Source organism: Camellia sinensis, chromosome 2, assembly GCF_055761805.1.
Source record: "Camellia sinensis isolate YWXY chromosome 2, ASM5576180v1, whole genome shotgun sequence".
Taxonomy (NCBI): domain Eukaryota; kingdom Viridiplantae; phylum Streptophyta; class Magnoliopsida; order Ericales; family Theaceae; genus Camellia; species Camellia sinensis.
Genome location: NC_138962.1, coordinates 155555368 through 155572475, shown reverse-complemented (window position 1 = coordinate 155572475; position 17108 = coordinate 155555368). Strand labels below are relative to the sequence as shown.

The 17108-nt window shown below is 42.9% G+C and overlaps 1 pseudogene; it reads left to right on the top strand.

Moving 5' to 3' along the window:
- Positions 1 to 4501: 4501 nt before the first annotated feature.
- Positions 4502 to 15957, top strand: LOC145820404 (pentatricopeptide repeat-containing protein At1g09190-like; annotated as a pseudogene).
- The last annotated feature ends 1151 nt before the right edge of the window (positions 15958 to 17108 follow it).

Genomic DNA, 17108 nt, shown 5'->3' with positions numbered 1-17108 from the left:
TGTTAAGTCTCCTTGTTGCAACAAGGACTTCAGTGGGTGTTCTGTTAGGACCACAATCTTGTGCGCCTAAAAGTAATGGTTCAACTTCTTTGAAGCCATTACTAAGGCTAGCATTAATTTCTCCAGTGGTAGATACCTTGTTTCTGCGTTCGCCAAGGTTTTGCTTACATAGTAAACAGCATTTTGCTCCCCTTTTTCTTCTCGGATTAGTACTGCACTGACTGCGTGTTCTGAAACTACCAAGTACAAAAACAGTTCTTCCCCTAGTTCTGGATTGGAAAGAACCGGAGTTGTGGTTAAGTACTTCTTCAGGTCGGTCAAAGCGGCTTCGCATTCTTCTATCCACAGAAAGTCTATGGCTTTTTTCACCAGGTTGAAGAAGGGTCTGCACTTATCTGAGCTTCTGCTGATGAATCTGTTTAGGGCTGCGGCCCTTCCAGTAAGCATCTGAACCTGTTTTGCCGACGTCGGGCTCTTCAGCTCTAGGATGGCCTTGATTTGGTCTGGGCTGGCCTCAACGCCCTTTCTTGTTACCAGATACCCTAAAAACTTACCTGATCCAACTCCAAATGCGCACTTTGATGTGTTGAGTCGGAGCCAGTATGTTTTGAGTATATCAAAGACCTCTTTTAGGTTGGCAAGATGACCCTTAGATTCCTTGGTCTTCACGACCATGTCATCGATGTAGACTTCTACCGTTTTGCCAATCACGTGCTTGAACATCTTTGTTACTAACCTTTAGTAAGTTGCTCCTGTGTTTTTCAACCCAAAAGGCATTACCTTGTAACAGTACAGGCCTTTAGGGGTGATGAACGCGGTCTTCTCCTCGTCTGGAGGGTACATAGGAATCTGGTGGTACCCCATGTATGCATCTAGAAAACTCATCCTTTCATGCCCTGAAGTAGCATCTACTAGCTGGTCAATCTTGGGCAGCGGAAAGCTGTCTTTGGGGTAGGCTTTGTTGAGGCTGGCAAAGTCTACACAGACCCTCCATTTGCCGTTCTTCTTCTTTACCACTACTGTATTGGACAGCCATGTCGGGTAGTGAACTTCTCGGATGGCCCTGGCCTCCAGAAGTCTATTTACTTCTTCTTCTACTGCTTCGACGTGCATCAACGTCAGTCTTCTGGCTCGTTGAATCACAGGTTTTGCCGACCTGTTGACATTCAGTCTGTGGCAAGTGACCTCGGGGTCAATGCTAGGCATTTCGTAAGGTGTCCAGGCGAACACCTCTATGTTTGTTCTCAAAAAATCTTCCAGTTCTCTTTCCTCTTCTTCGGCTAAGCCTGAGCCGAGAAGAAAGAAGCGCTCTTCGTCGCCCTCCTGGACGAGGATTTTCTTTAGTGTCTCTTCGCTCTTCTCGGCTGGTTCTTTGCCGACGTCTTCTAGTACTTCCATGTCCTCATCTTCAATTTTTGCCTCTTTTGGCTCTCGAACGCTGCAAGTAGACTTCATTGCTGCCATGGAGTAACTTTTTGCCTGCAGTTGATCTCCTCTGATTTCTTCAATCCCATGCTCTGTTGGGAACCGCAGTAGTTGATGCAATGTTGAGGGAACTGCCCCCATTGCATGCAACCATGGTCTTCCCAAAATGATGTTATATGGTGAAGGTGTGTCAATCACCATGAATTCTGTCCTGATCTTCTTAGTGCCAGCTTGTACTTCCAAGCTTGTTGCCCCTAGTGACCACGTCGGCGTTCCATTGAAGCCGACCATCGGGCCATTCGATTGCTCCATGTCGTCTGGGTGAAGGCCTATCTCCTTGTAACATCTAACGTACATGATGTCACAAGAGCTGCCTTGATCTATTAGGATGCGTTTCACTTGGCACTCCCCAACCTGGAGGGATACTACCAAGGCATCATTATGCGGATGCTGGACCATCTCTAGGTCAGCTTCAGTGAAGGCTATCATCGGTCCTTGGCACTCTTCAGGCCGAGGTCTTTTATGTCCGACCTGGTTCACGTGCTGTAGGTGTTTTACTCTTTGGGTTTCTCCCCGAATGTCGCTTTCGTTTACCTTTGAGTGAATTACATTAACCACCCGTGGTCCTCCTGCCTGTGGTTGCTGTGCTGAGGGAGGCGGAGCTGCTAGTGCTTGAGGCAATCTTGCCTGTTCTTCTCTTGTCCTGGCCTCATCAACAAGGTCCCTCAGATGGCCTTGCCTTACCAAGTCTTCTAAGTGTGCTTTTAGGGCTCTGCAACCCTGAGTTGGGTGCCCTTCTTTGTTGTGGTAAGCACAACGCCTACCAACGTTTCTTCCCATGAATTCCCCTAGTGCTCTTGTTGGGGCTCTGAAATAGGGTTGGTTTCGTATTTGATCCAAGACTTTGTGGATCAGGACTCGGAATATAGTTGTTACTGCCTGTTTACCCCTCAGTTCCGTTTCTTGTTTGGTTGGTCCATTGTTGCCTCGGCTTCGCTTCGGCGAGCCGTTTCCTTTCTCCTGCTTTGTTTCTTTATTTCCCGACGTATCCTCCTCGGCTCTGGCGTACTTCTTTATTCTCACCATGAGTTCTTCCATGCTTTTTGGCAATGTTTTTGCCAAAGATTTCCGTAGTGGGCAGTCATCTTTCAGGCCGTTCTTAAAGGACACGACCGCCACCTCTTGGTTGCAATCAGGTATTCGATTGAACACCTCGTAGTACCTTTTTGCATAGGCCCTAAGGCCTTCGTCCTTGGCGATCTTTAAAGCCATCAGTGCGTCGACCCTCAAGGGTTGTAGTTTATTTGTTACAAACCTGGCCACAAACATCTCGGACAGGCCTTCCCAAGTCTTTACGCTTCCCTTCGGTAGTTTATGGAACCAATCTGATGCAATTTCCCCAAAGGACGAGGCGAACACTTTGCAGAGCAACGGCTCGTTACCATTATATAATGCCATCGAATTCAGATATAGACCGACGTGGAAGTTGGGATCTGTCTTACCATCATATATTTGGAACCTCGGCATACTGAATCGCTTTGGTGCTTGAAATTTGTCCAGTTCCACCAAGAATGGTGTCCTCGGCTTAACTGGGGAAGTTACCTCGGCTTCAGCATTCTGTTGCCTCCTCTTGAGGTAATCTCTCAAGTCTTCTTTACTCCTTCCTGGAGCTCGGCTATCTCTGGATTTCAATCTCTTTGGCACACTACTTTCAGCCTCGTGGTGGGCTCGTTTTGATTTCTCTCCATGTGTTGTGTCAAAGCAAAGCGCCTGCCCTTGAACATGCCGATGTTCTTTGGGCTCTGGATCCTTCGTGTGATACGTTCTTCGGGACTCCTCTCGTCTCGGCTCCTCTCGTCCGGCTTCCCTAGAAGGTCGGTGAGAGTGCCTTCCGCTCCTGGTGTGCTGAGGGACTTCGGGGATTGTTCTTCTTCCTCCCTTCTGGGTGTTAGTTGCTGGCATCGGCGTATCCTGCAGCAAGTATGGTGGCTGCATGACATTGTTTTGCATCATGAAGTTGACCACTGACTGTAGGTCTGCCAACTTGTTTGCCAAGTCTTTTACTTCCTCATCCCTCCGTAGGCACCTATCCCTCCATACCTGAAGGTTATCTTCGTTATAATACTTGTTTTGGTCTATCCTCTTCGAAGCGTCGCCCTCCTGGCCGACGTCTTTCTCTCCGTGGCCCTGGTCATGAGTTTCTGTATTATGGTTGTCTCCTTCAATGTCAAGGTCAATTGGTCTGCCACTCCCAGCAGGAGTGTCACCCCAATGTTTTCTCTCTGTCCGTTACTGGCCATCTATTCTTCTAAGATTCCCACAGACGGCGCCAAATTGTGTGGGTGAAAATCTGACCACACTGCCCGTTTAGTAATCAGTTGGAGAGCACTGGCAGAATAGATGGCTTTAGCTAACCTGTAACAGAAAGAAAAGGCTCCGGCGGTGGTTCTTCCACCCGGGGACACTCCGACGATCAAGTCAGTATATCTCTCAAAGATAATCAAGTGCTAAACTTATTGCTCAAAACATAAATTGCGTACCTTAGACCCATGGGGGTGCCTCTCTTTTATAGTTTACTCAATCCAAGTCCTACTAGAAGCCTGACTTCTATGGACTCCAATTCAGTACTGACTTTGGACTCTTCAAGAGATAAAGATAAAGATAAACTCCCTAAGAGTTTTATCCTTATCTTGGCTAAGTCTTCTCTTTACTCTAGGATTCTTGTCCCTTATCCGCTTATCTCGGATTCCGATATCTTCGAAGATCACCTCGGCCTCGCCAAAGATATCCTCGGCATAACTACCACGACACGTGGCACCTCGGCTGACACGTCGGCGTCACCATGCCACGTGTTGGTACTCAGAAAATATACCCCCACAAAAATAAATAAATAAATAAATAGGGTCAATTCTGAATTTTTTTTCCCAATTTTATTTTATATTTATTCCAGACGATCCATCAAATCTGAATTTATATTTTTTTTTCTAGTTACTTCTTCAACCACCTCTCTCTCTCTCTCTCTTCTATAGAAACATACAAACTGTCATAAAGACACAGCATATAGAGAGAGAAGAAGATGAGCGGAAGTTAGCGGGAGGTGGAGCGGAGGATCCTCCACCTCCTCCACGGGTGTAAAACCCGAACCCAACTCACTCAAATCCACGCCCACTTCCTCCGCCACCACCTTCACCAATCCAATCAAATCCTCTGTCACTTTATCTTTGTTTGCTTCTCACTCCACAGGATCTGCTACGCCAATCTCATCTTCCACCAAACCCATAACCCAAACATCTTCCTCTTCAATTCCATGATCAAAGGCCACTCCCTCTCCAAACCCTTTCAAAATTCTCTCCAATTTTTCACAATAATGAAGTCTCGAGGAATTTGTCCCAATGAATTCACTTTTGCCCCTTTGCTCAAGTCTTGTTCCAATCTTCTTGATCTCAAAATGGGTCAGGGAGTTCATAAGGAGGTTATTTCAGTTGGGTTTGAGAACTTTAGCTCGATTAGGATTGGGATTGTTGAATTGTATGTGTCTTGTGGGATGATGGAGGATGCGATGAAGGTGTTTGATGAAATGCCTCATAGGGATGTGATTGTTTGGAACTTGATGATTCGTGGGTTTTGTGAAATTGGTGATTTTGAAATGGGGTTTCGTCTATTTAGGCAGATGAGCGAGTGGAGTGTTGTGTCTTGGAATGTTATGATCTCAAGTTTAGCTCGAAGTGGTCGGGAAAATGAAGCTTTGGAGATTTTTTGCCAAATGCGGGACAATGGTTTTAAACCGGATGAAGCAACTGTGGTCTCTGTGCTGCCAGTTTGTGTCTGTTTGGAGGCAGTTGATATTAGACAGTGGATCCACTCTTACACCAAGTCAAGTGGACTATATCGAGATTTCATCTCTATAGGGAATTCACTAGTTGACTTCTATTGCAAATGCGGGATTTTAGAAACAGCTTTCACTGTTTTCAAGGACATGCCCCGAAAAAATGTGGTTTCTTGGAATGCCATGATCTCCGGTTTGACTTTTAACGGAAAGGGTGAGCTTGGAGTTGATTTATTTGAGGAGATGTTGTCGAAAGATGTGAAACCGAATGATGCCACTTTTGTGGGAGTTTTAGCATGTTGTGCACATGCAGGATTGGTGCAACAAGGTTTGGATTTGTTTGCTTCGATGACTACAAAGCATCAAATTGAACCAAAACTTGAACATTATGGATCGATGGTTGATCTTCTTGGGCATAGTGGATGTGTGAAGGAGGCTCACGATTTAATTCGCACCATGCCTATGAACCCTAATGCTACTATCTGGGGTGCATTGCTAAGGGCTTGTCGTACTCATGATAACATGGAGCTTGCAGAAAGTGCAGTGAAGGAGCCTACTGATCTTGAACCCTGGAATTCCGGTAATTATGTGTTGTTGTCAATTGTTTATCGTAACGCCCTCAAAATTTACCCATAACATATACAATAATGACATGCATTAATTAAGAAAATAAAACAATATTTCATTCATCAGAGTAATCTTATCCAAAGACATTACATGTAATAACGAAAGTAAATGCCCTACGGGCTTACATCTTTCCAAGCCAACCCTTGGACACAAAAGACTGAGTACTAACTCAATTACACATTAAGCCCCTGGCTTGAGTTTACATGTAATAATCAAATAGAACAAAATAACAACTAACTAAAACAAATCTTCAAATCCAAATCCTTCCAAGATAAGTCCTTGGAGGTAGCATATCACCTGGACCTAAAAATAATGTTCCCGTATAGGGTGAGCCACAGCCCAGTAGAAATATACTAAACCAAATATAGGAATTGACTAAAGCAAATAGCATTCGATAGATGGTTAACACAGAAAATCAATTATAACACCGTTTGGTTTCATGACAATACTGTCCATGACATGTTTCACTTTCCATTATTATTCAACTTTCCATTTATACATACATGGCTCAGAACCTGGCCAAACTACAAAGGAGACTACATCTCACATTAACATTACTTCTAATATCAACAATTCAAATGAGACTAAGGCTCATACTGAAACACTTCCATAAATCGATAAGTACACATATTAGTGGCACTAATGGAGTCCATCCCCTATCTCCTTCCAAACAATATCCGGTTTAGGAGTCCATTCCCTATCTCCTCCCAAACCGTGGAGTACATCCCCTATCTCTTCCCAAACAATATGCATATACAATCTATTAAACACTTGTCATACACAATACTCAAACAATACACGTATTTGCTATATTAATTCAACTGTCATATTCAATGACTTATTCAATGTGATTAGTTTCAGTTTTCCCTAATCAACATGCAATGTCTACAACAATCACGACTATCCTCCACCGATAGCCCAAAACAGTTATTTCTAAACAGGAAATAAATGTATCAACAAATATAATCTCATCATTTTCATAGGTGAATGATTAAACTATCCAACTACACCATTTAATTCCATAGTTCCCCAATTTCATGAATTAAACTTAATTCCACAATTTTCCCAAATTACAATACAAACCCTAGTTTTTTCCAAAACTTCCAAACAACACCAACATATCAAAATGACCAAAAACTTAGGACAAAACATATAATATGGAGTAGGGTATCCCTACCTCGAAGTGAAGAACTCAAAAGGAGATGGAGACCAAAATCCAAAATGCTCCAAATCGCCAAACGTTCAGATTAAAGTAAAGCCCTCATGTCCCTCTATCTTTTTAACAAAGAGCCTAGGGTAGAAACACCCTAAAACTAGATGAAACCTAAGAGAGAAGGTAAGTGGAGGGAGAGAAAACACGGACCTAGGGTTTTGAAATCAAAAAGAGGCTGAAAAAATGTATTAAAAACCGCTACTGCGTATTTATATAAAACAGGCTCGCTCGAGCGAAGGATTGGTCGCTCGAGTGACCAGACACAAGAAATACTCGCTCGAGCGAAGAAAGTCTCGCTCGAGCCAAAAACTAAAAGCTTCAGGTCTGCAACCCAGAAGCTCGCTTGAGCGATAGAATGCTTGCTCGAGCAAAGAACTCGAAAACATACACCTGGCTCGCTCGAGCGAAGGAAAGCTCGCTCTCGCCAAAAAACACAGCTCTCAGGTCTATACTAGACGCAGTCGCTCGCTCGAGCGAATAAACCCTGGCTCGAGCGAAGTACCAAAAACAAAGAGCTCGCTCGAGCGACAAATTGCTCGCTCGAGCGAAGGACCAAAATTCTGGGCAGCAACCCTTTGCTCCCAAACACTCCCAACCTGTAACGAACCTGCCCAATACATCCCATAACTCAAAAATAAGGAATTAAAGGATGACAACAACAAATATATAACAACAGGATCTACGGAACATAATTCCGGATACAACAACCAAATGGGAAAAGACCGGGGTCGCTATAACCTTCCCCCCTTAAAGAATTTCGTCCCCGAAATTAAGCATAAGTTTTGGAAAATAATATGACATTGCATTAATCAACCACCTGACCCATTACCGGTCATTCCATCTCTTACCAAGAGGCATTTCACAATATGTAAAACAACATAGATTTCAACTTGCATTCTCATTATGCAATCCCCTTTCAATTTCAATAGTTTTCAATATATGTGATTTCCCTTTCCATATCATATTCAATTTAATGATATAACTCCAATTCTACAACACATTCAACATATGCAATGTTAGACTAAAATTCCATTATGAGGCAAGTTTCAAAATACTTCCATTAAACCAAAACATAAACCATGTTTCACAACCTAAGTTATATTCAATACACTTAAGGTTCAATATTACAACAACATAAACAACATATGCTCAAGCATCTACAGATAGATCCGGATATTTCTCTCGGACCTCCAACTCACGTTCCCAAGTGGCTTCCTCCACCCCGTGATGTTTCCATAAAACCTTTACCAAAGGGATGGTCTTGCCTCGCAAAACTTGATCCCGTTTATCCAAGACCCGAACCGGTCTCTCCTCATACGAGACATCCTCGTCAATCTCTAAGTCGGTCCAATCCAACACATGTGATGGATCCGGCTCATACTTCCGAAGCATACTCACATGAAACACGTCATGAACTCCGGATAACTGCGGCGGCAAAGCTAAACGATAGGCAGCCTCGCCAATCCTCTCAAGGATCTTAAAAGGACCAATAAACCGAGGGGACAACTTCATGCTCTTGCCAAACCTCATCAATCCCTGCCTAGGTAATATCTTCAGAAAGACATGAGCACCCACCTCAAACACCAAAGGTCTCCTCCTACGGTCGGCATAAGATTTCTGACGACTCTGGGCTATAACAAGCCTCCTACAGATAAGCTCAACTTTCTCCGTCGTTTCCCTCACCAACTCCGGACCCAACCAAGGTGTATCACCCACCTCGGCCCAACAAATTGGAGACCTATACGGTCGGCCATACAAGGCCTCAAACGGTGCCATACCGATACTAGACTGGAAACTGTTGTTGTAGGCAAACTCCACCAAAGGCAAGTGCCTCTCCTACGACCCACTAAAGTCAAGAACACAACCCCGAAGCATATCCTCAAGGATTTGAATAGTACGCTCGGACTTCCCGTCAGTCTGAGGATTATAAGCCGTGCTAAAGGTCAACTTAGTGCCCAAGGCACTCTGCAAACTCTGCCACAACCTGGCAGTAAAACGAGGATCTCTATCTGAGACGATTGTCACTAGGACCCCGTGCAACCTCACTATGTCTCGAATATACAAGTCGACAAGATGATCTACCGAATCTTTCATGCGCATAGGAATAAAGTGCGCCGATTTAGTCAACCGGTCTACAATCACCCAAATAGCATCACTACCCCGCTAAGTCCTCGGAAGACCTACAACGAAATGCATAGTGACATGCTCCCACTTCCACTCGGCAATAGGCGAGGGCTGTAATAAACCCGCTGGCCTTTGATGTTCGGCCTTCACTTGCTGACAAGTAAGGCACTTAGACACGAAAACTACCACATCTCTCTTCATATCTCGCCACCAAAACTGGCGACCCAAATCCCGATACATCTTAGTACCTCCCGGATGCACCACAAGGCGTGAATGATGAAACTCTCGGAGTACCTCCTCTCGGCGAGACTCTGGCACAAACAGACGGTCTCGGTATCTCACACTCTGGTCGGGATACACCGTCAAACCCCTCTCAACCTTCCCACTGGAGATCTTCTCTCAGAGGGAATCTACCTCAAGGTCACCTCTCTGTGCCTCTAACACTCGAGTCACAAGTGTAGGTTGCGCAACAACAGAAAATAAGGCCGCAGCCTCAACGGATTCGCCCAGAAGCAAATCAAACTCCCCAAGTGTACCCAACATCTCCTATTCCCGGATGGCAATACTAGCTACGTCACCAACAGATTTCCTGCTAAGGGCATCGACCACCACATTGGCCTTCCCGGGGTGATAATGCAACTCGAAGTCGTAATCCTCAATAAACTCCATCCACCTCCTCTGCCTCAAGTTCAAGTCTTTCTGTGTAAACAGATATTTCAGACTCTTATGATCCGAGAACACCTCGAATCTCTCACCATAAAGATAATGCCTCCAAATCTTCAAGGCAAAGATCACAGCTGCTAACTCTAGGTCATGTGTAGGGTAATTCTTCTTGTGTATTTTCAACTGACGTGAGCCATAGGCAACCACTTTCCCTTCTTGCATCAACACACAACCCAAACCCTCTCGTGAGGCATCACAATAGACCGCATAACCCAACCTTCTCTCTGGAATAATCAAGACCGGAGCGGTGGTCAATCTAACTTTCAGCTCTTGGAACGACTTTTCACAAGTCTCACTCCATACAAATTTGACTCCCTTCCGAGTCAGTCTAGTTAACGGCGAAGTTAACCTGGAGAAATCCTTCACAAACCGGCGGTAATACCCAGCTAAACCCAAAAAACTACGGATCTCAAACACACTTTTAGGCTGTGCCCAATCTTGCACTGCCTCAGTCTTGGATGTATCAACAGACACCCCCTCCCTAGATACCACATGGCCTAAGAACTTCACCTCCTCTAGCCAGAACTCACACTTCCCGAACTTAGCATAAAGCTTGTGGGCTCTAAGTAACTCAAGCACCACTCTCAAGTGTTCCTCGTGCTCCTCCTCTGAAGGTGAATAAATCAGAATGTCGTCCACAAAAACGACTAGAAAACAATCTAAGAATTCCCGAAAGATCCGGTTCATCAAATCCATAAACACTGCCGGTGCATTGGTGAGCCCAAATGGCATCACCAGAAACTCATAGTGGCCATACCGCGTACGGAATGCCGTCTTCGGAATATCCTCCTCCCTGACTCTCAACTGGTGGTAACCCGATCTCAGGTCCATCTTAGAGAAACAACGGGAACCCTTCAACTGATCGAACAGATTATCTATACGAGGTATAGGGTACTTATTCTTGACCGTAGCCCGATTCAACTTCTGGTAATCGATACAGAGTCTCAAGGCACCACCTTTCTTTTTAGCAAAGAGGGCCGGTGCTTCCCACGGCGAAACACTAGGGCGTATATAGCCCTTATCTAGCAACTCTTGGAGCTGAATCTTCAACTCAACTAACTCAGCTGGGGCAAAACGATAAGGTGCCATAGAAATCGGCGTCATGCCGGGCACTAAGTCAATAGAAAACTCGATCTCTCTGTGAGGTGGCAAACTAACAAGATCCTCGGGAAAGACGTCTGAGTACTCACAAACCACTCTCGGCAACACAGTCTGGGTCTCATTACACTCACTACTCAAAAGGCTAGCAAGAAGACCATTCAACTCACTCCGCCCTCGCGGATCATACACCGGTGGCAAAACACTACCAACCCGATCCCCCAAGAAATGAAAATAATCCCCGCTCAAGGTACATACTGTGACCCTCTGGCGGTAACAATCGATAACTGCCCGGTATGACGATAACCAGTCCATACCCAAAATAACATCAAATCCCGACATGGGCATGACTACAGAAGGAAACGGAAGCCGAAGATCAGCGACTTCTATATCACAACCTCTACAACCGTGTTTCAAAATCAACTCACCCCCAACAGGTGATACTACACATATAGGAAATGCTAACTATGTCAACTCCAATCCCAAAACAGATGCAAATGCAGCAGATATAAAAGAATGAGATGCTCCCGTATCAATCAACACATTAGCAACCGAGTTGCAAAACAAAAAGGTACCTCTCACAACAGATGGAGCCGGTACAAGATCCTGCGCGGTAACAGCGTACACGCGCCCAGATGGTCTCTGATCTACCTGCTCACCCCTAGGAGCATAAGACTGCTGCACAGACTGGGACGATGAAGCCCCCTGATTGGCCCTCGAGGCCTGAACTGACTGAGCTGGCTGATGACTCTAAGTCTGCCTCAAACTAGATGCACCAGGTGTGCCACTCAACTGTGGGCAATACCTCTTCAGGTGCCCTGCCTGACCACACTGATAACACGAGAGCGGCTGGCCTCTACCCTGACTCTGGCTCTGAGATCGAGTCGAAGATGATGCTGCTCTCGGTACTCCTCCCTTCTGCGGGCAAACTGGAGACTTGTGGCCCAGCTGACCACACTTGAAACAAGTAACGTCTCCCAGGCTGCCTTTCCCAGAACTTGCACTAGGCACTAGAAAAGTCGATCTAGCAAAGCTACCCTGAGACTGCTGAGGGTTAAAACCTCTCTGCCTCTTGCCATCACTCTGGCCATCTTGACTCCTCTTGGAGCCTTTCTGCCCTTCTTCCTCCTCCTGCATCATGATCTCCATATGGGCTGCAGCATCAACCATACGCCCATAATCTCGAATCATAGTCCCTCCAACTCTCAGCTTGAGGCCACGCCTCAACTTCTTTTCGAACTCTATACAACAGCGTTCCTCAGACGCCACCAACTCAGGTGCAAACCTGGACAAACTAGTAAGTGCGGCCTCAAACTCGACCACTGAAGAACTCAGCTGCTTAAGCTGGCAGAACTGATCCCTCAACTTCTCCTTAACAGCCGGAGACAGGAACTTCTCCTGGAAAGCACCTACAAAAGCCTCCCAAGTCCCTCCTATACGGCTCTTCGTGAACTTCCACCACTGACCCGAATCCCCCTTCAGCTGGAAAGATGCCAAGGTCACTTTCAACACCCCGTCTTCGATGCCTAGCATCTCAAACGTCTTTGTTGTCTGTTCAAGCCATTCATCTGCCTTAAGTGGCTCTTTCAGATCACCTACAAATTCGTCCGGATTAGACCGGAAGAACTCCCTCTTCAAAAAGGAAGGTCCTGCATCTGCAACATGAACCTAGGCTTGATTCTCAGCCCTGAGAATACCCACGGATTCCCTGAATGCCCCTGCTATCTCTCGGGCCAAAGCGCCCATAGCCTACTGGCCTACTGGCTCGGCCACATTGGCCTGGCCAACTCCTTCCTGCTACTCCGGAATCTCCTCCGGCATAGGCACTTCCTGCCTACCCTGCCTACCACGTCCTCGTCCTCGTCCTGACATTCTAATAAAGGTAACAAAGACGTTAGCACATTAATAAATGTGCCGAAGCTATAACACTCGCGTCCTAATGCATTGGACAACAATAATTCAATCCACGTAAGCACGTAATCACATAAGCACCTACGAATTTCATTCCTGGATAATGATAGTCCCAAGGCGTTACTAGAGTTCCGGTTGGAAGCAGCATTGATCAAGTGCCTTTCCAACAAGACTACTAGAAACTCAAGGATCCAATCAACATCCTAGAAACTACATTCCATACCCACATAGTTACATAAACATGTTATCATATAAGCATATAACAGTACATCTAAGTCTCTATCAAGCGAGACGAACCCATTGTGATACTAATCACTTCCCACGTACCCAAAGTATTCAAACCTAGCTCTGATACCAAGTTGTAACGCCCTCAAAATTTACCCATAACATATACAATAATGACATGCATTAATTAAGAAAATAAAACAATATTTCATTCATCAGAGTAATCTTATCCAAAGACATTACATGTTATAACGAAAGTAAATGCCCTACGGGCTTACATCTTTCCAAGCCAACCCTTGGACACAAAAGACTGAGTACTAACTCAATTACACATTAAGCCCCTGGCTTGAGTTTACATGTAATAATCAAATAGAACAAAATAACAACTAACTAAAACAAATCTTCAAATCCAAATCCTTCCAAGATAAGTCCTTGGAGGTAGCATATCACCTGGACTTGAAAATAATGTTCCCGTATAGGGTGAGCCACAGCCCAGTAGAAATATACTAAACCAAATATAGGAATTGACTAAAGCAAATAGCATTCGATAGATGGTTAACACAGAAAATCAATTATAACACCGTTTGGTTTCATGACAATACTGTCCATGACATGTTTCACTTTCCATTATTATTCAACTTTCCATTTATACATACATGGCTCAGAACCTGGCCAAACTACAAAGGAGACTACATCTTACATTAACATTACTTCCAATATCAACAATTCAAATGAGACTAAGGCTCATACTGAAACACTTCCATAAATCGATAAGTACACGTATTAGTGGCACTAATGGAGTCCATCCCCTATCTCCTCCCAAACAATATCCGGTTTAGGAGTCCATCCCCTATCTCCTCCCAAACCGTGGAGTACATCCTCTATCTCCTCCCAAACAATATGCATATACAATGTATTAAACACTTGTCATACACAATACTCAAACAATACACGTATTTGCTGTATTAATTCAACTGTCATATTCAATGACTTATTCAATGTGATTAGTTTCAGTTTTCCCTAATCAACATGCAATGTCTACAACAATCACAACTATTCTCCACCGATAGCCCAAAACAGTTATTTCTAAACTGGAAATAAATGTATCAACAAATATAATCTCATCATTTTCATAGGTGAATGATTAAACTATCCAACTACACCATTTAATTCCATAGTTCCCCAATTTCACGAATTAAACTTAATTCCACAATTTTCCCAAATTACAATACAAACCCTAGTTTTTCCCAAAACTTTCAAACAACACCAACATATCAAAATGACCAAAAACTTAGGACAAAACATATAATATGGAGTAGGGTATCCCTACCTCGAAGTGAAGAACTCAAAAGGAGATGGAGACCAAAATCCAAAATGCTCCAAATCGCCAAACGTTTAGATTAAAGTAAAGCCCTCGTGTCCCTCTATCTTTTTAACAAAGAGCCTAGGGTAGAAACACCCTAAAACTAGATGAAACCTAAGAGAGAAGGTAAGTGGAGAGAGAGAAAACACAGACCTAGGGTTTTGAAATAAAAAAGAGGCTGAAAAAATGTATTAAAAACCGCTGTTGCGTATTTATATAAAACAGGCTCGCTCGAGCGAAGGATTGGTCGCTCGAGCGACCAGACACAAGAAATACTTGCTCGAGCGAAGAAAGTCTCGCTCGAGCCAAAAACTCGAAGCTTCAGGTCTGCAACCCAGAAGCTCGCTCGAGCGAAAAACTCGAAAACATACACCTGGCTTGCTCGAGCGAAGGAAAGCTCGCTCTCGCCAAAAAACACAGCTCTCAGGTCTATACTAGACGCAGTCGCTCGCTCGAGCGAATAAACCCTGGCTCGAGCGAAGTACCAAAAACAAAGAGCTCGCTCGAGCGACAAAATGCTCGCTCGAGCAAAGGACCAAAATTCTGGGCAACAACCCTTTGCTCCCAAACACTCCCAACCTGTAACGAACCTGCCCAATACATCCCATAACTCAAAAATAAGAAATTAAAGGATGACAACAACAAATATATAACAACAGGATCAACGGAACGTAATTCCGGATACAACAACCAAATGGGAAAAGACCGGGGTCGCTATATTTATGCAAAAAGAGGGAAATGGGATGAAGTCGAGAAAGTGAGAGCGTTGATGATGGAAAATAGAATCAACAAAGCACCGGGACAGAGCATGGTCGGATAGTTTTACAATATTGGTTAGTAAATTAAGCAATTGTGCTCCTTGAGTGGTGAATTCAAAATCATGACCCTTGTGGTGAGATATAAGTTAACACTTGAGTTTGCAAAATAGGGGATGAGTTGCAGAGTTGCACATGAGATTGATGTCTTGGAGCATCAGTGTTGGTCATGACTGTCTAAATCCAGGGGAAAAAATAAGGAGATAGAATGAAACTGGTATACAAAAACAAATTGATTTGCGATTTTCTTGTCGTTGAGGGTTATAGTTCTAGTGTAATTCAATTTTTACAACGAGTTGATAAGGATATGTGAGAGAAAAATGTGAGTTACATGTGAAAGGAAAATTGTAACCGCTCTAGCTCATCCAGGAAAAACCTTTTTGTGCTTTAAATATCAATTCCCTTTGATCAAAACAGTTGGGGCAGTACAGCTTCTCTGTTAATCACCGGCTATCTACTTATGTCTAGGTAAATTACACCTTACCCTTGAACTATTATCATCCATAATGATTTTGTCCCCTTAAACTAAAAATTGTTATTTTTTTCACATTAATAAATTATTAATTTGTATCAACGTGAACGTTCTATTAATGATCCGTTACATAAACCAGTGAAAATTTAATATGTATCTCGCAGGTGGCATTTTAAATATTGTGATATGCTTGAAATGACATTGTTCTTCTCTTTCCCTTTATTTCTCATTCTTCCTTTCTTCTGCCCACATTATGGTAGTTATAACTATCGTCTTGGGTAGAAAAAAGGAGGAAAATATCGATTTGATATTGCGAGTCATTCGATCAGAACATATTTTATTTGAAAAATAATTAACAGATTACTTTCAAAATTATGCTCTCTGTTAATTATTTTTCAAGCAAATGTGTTTCGATTAAGTAGCTCCCAATGTCGAATCGACCTGATTAGTGTGCATGATCTTCTCAAAAAATCATACAAAATAAATAGTTTGAATCATCAAAACTGATCTAAAATGAGTTTATAGTGAGCCAAAGAAAATCATCCAGTTAAATTTTTTAACTAAAAATAATTCAATTTCTAATAAATAAAATATATTATTTTTAAATAGGTCTAGAAAGTGAGCTTGTATATCAATTTTTTTTTTTAGAAAGTGGGTTTGTAAATAAAACATACTATTTTCTAATCAATCATCTTATTGACACATTAATGTGTTTAGAAAGTTGACTTGTATATCATTTTCTTTTTAGATGAGTATGTAATAATTATCGTATCACAAGTATTATAGAATCTCAGCTAAACAAGTTGCTCAAAATGGACTTTTTCACTAATTTTCATTATTTCCTACTAAAACTGGGAAAAAAAATTCACAATTTTTACAAATCAAATTTCTATTAAAAATTTAAAAATTATAAAAAAAATCTACAAATTACAAAAAATCAATAATATTAAAAAATAATTAAAATTAAGTAAATTATTCACAATTTATCATTTGAAGACCTACAACTGCATAGGAATAACATTCACTATATCTCTTATGTATAATTAACTTTAATTTGCTACATCTATCAATTCAATGGTTGAAAAGTTTAAAAATTAACTGAATTTGTCACTTAATTGTGCCAAAATAACAAGTTACGCTATAATAGAAAAAAAAGAAGACTTTGTCAAAGTCATTTTAACTTGGATCACTATCACTACAAGAAAAAAGAGGAATTTGAATCAAATAATCTGCCTTGGTAACAATTGCCATCGCAAAACATCGAATTGGCATTAGCAAAAATCACC